Source organism: Meriones unguiculatus, chromosome 9, assembly GCF_030254825.1.
Source record: "Meriones unguiculatus strain TT.TT164.6M chromosome 9, Bangor_MerUng_6.1, whole genome shotgun sequence".
NCBI classification, from domain to species: Eukaryota; Metazoa; Chordata; class Mammalia; order Rodentia; family Muridae; genus Meriones; species Meriones unguiculatus.
In genome coordinates, this window is record NC_083357.1 from 23,188,902 (window position 1) to 23,190,056 (window position 1,155).

Below are 1,155 nucleotides of genomic sequence, written 5' to 3' on the forward strand. Positions count from 1 at the left end.
TAGATAGATATAGATAGATAGATAGATGAATTAAATAGATATTACAAACATTCAGAGAACCCAAATTCATACAAGTAATATTGGTTAAAATATGAATTTTGCAGTGATGATTAATTTACCTGTGTCACACTGTTGTTTAAAACCTTTAAGTTCATATTTAGATTCCCTAGGAACATTTCATGTTGACTGACATCATAGTTTTCATTATAGCATTGATGGTATAGAGGTGACCACAGCTGCCATTCAAATTCTTCATGATATTCACTTTCCCTGCCTCTTAACTCTGTTTTTATTTTTCCATAAAAACAACCATCATTTATTCTCTTCTCACTTTGTTTTAAGAAAGGCCTGCAATTAAGTATGCTTATATTAATATTCATTGTGGTGCTTGGATGAGAATAGCCCCAATAGGCTCAGACACTTGAATGTTTGGTCCCCGGCTGGTGGAACTATTTGGGAGGGATTAGGAAGTGTGGCCTTCTTAGAAGAAGTGTGTCTCTGGGCATGGGCTTTGAAATTTTAAAATCCCACACCATTCCCACTTAGCTCATTCTTCATCTCTGCCTCATGCTTATGGCTCAAGATGTCAGCTAAGCTCCCTTCTCTGCCTCCCTAGTACTGTGTTACAGATGTACAGCATGTCAGGCACCTTTTCATAAGTGTTCTAGGAAACAAACCCAAGCCCGCGTGCCCTCATGGCAAGTACTTTACCTACTAACCCATCTTCCCAGCCTTCTAGTGTTTTGTTTTGTTTATTTCAGCATGTCAAAAACACTGACAGAACTCTTACAGTTGGTGGTTGTTTTTCTGGTTTGCTCTAGGAGGCAAAAGAAAACACTCCCTGAACTTCCTGACTGACTTTGTGGCAGCCCAGATTGCACTGGGGAGTACATCCATGTGATAGGAAAGTTTCGCACTCAAGCTGGGGTCTCTTAGTGCAATCTCCTTGTTTTACAGTGACAAAATGGACCTATTGCCACTGTAACTGTGTATCATCCATTCAGCACCAGGACTTAGGACAAACGGGACTGATGTCATCTTGAGCTTTATGTTTTCCATGATTTATTTGGAGTGGAGGCATTGTTTTTGTAAGAAAAGAATGTCATGTAGGTTGTCTAAAAATAGAGTGCATTAAAAATTAAAAACAGAAAGTTT

At 38.8% G+C, this 1,155-nt stretch overlaps 1 non-coding gene across 1 annotated transcript; it reads left to right on the forward strand.

Annotated features, from left to right (window-relative positions):
* The first annotated feature begins 771 nt into the window (after window positions 1-771).
* On the forward strand, window positions 772-895 carry LOC132656676 (small nucleolar RNA SNORA31). Its single transcript, XR_009594391.1, has one exon. It is a non-coding gene; the product is annotated as a small nucleolar RNA SNORA31 (small nucleolar RNA).
* Window positions 896-1,155: the final 260 nt, after the last annotated feature.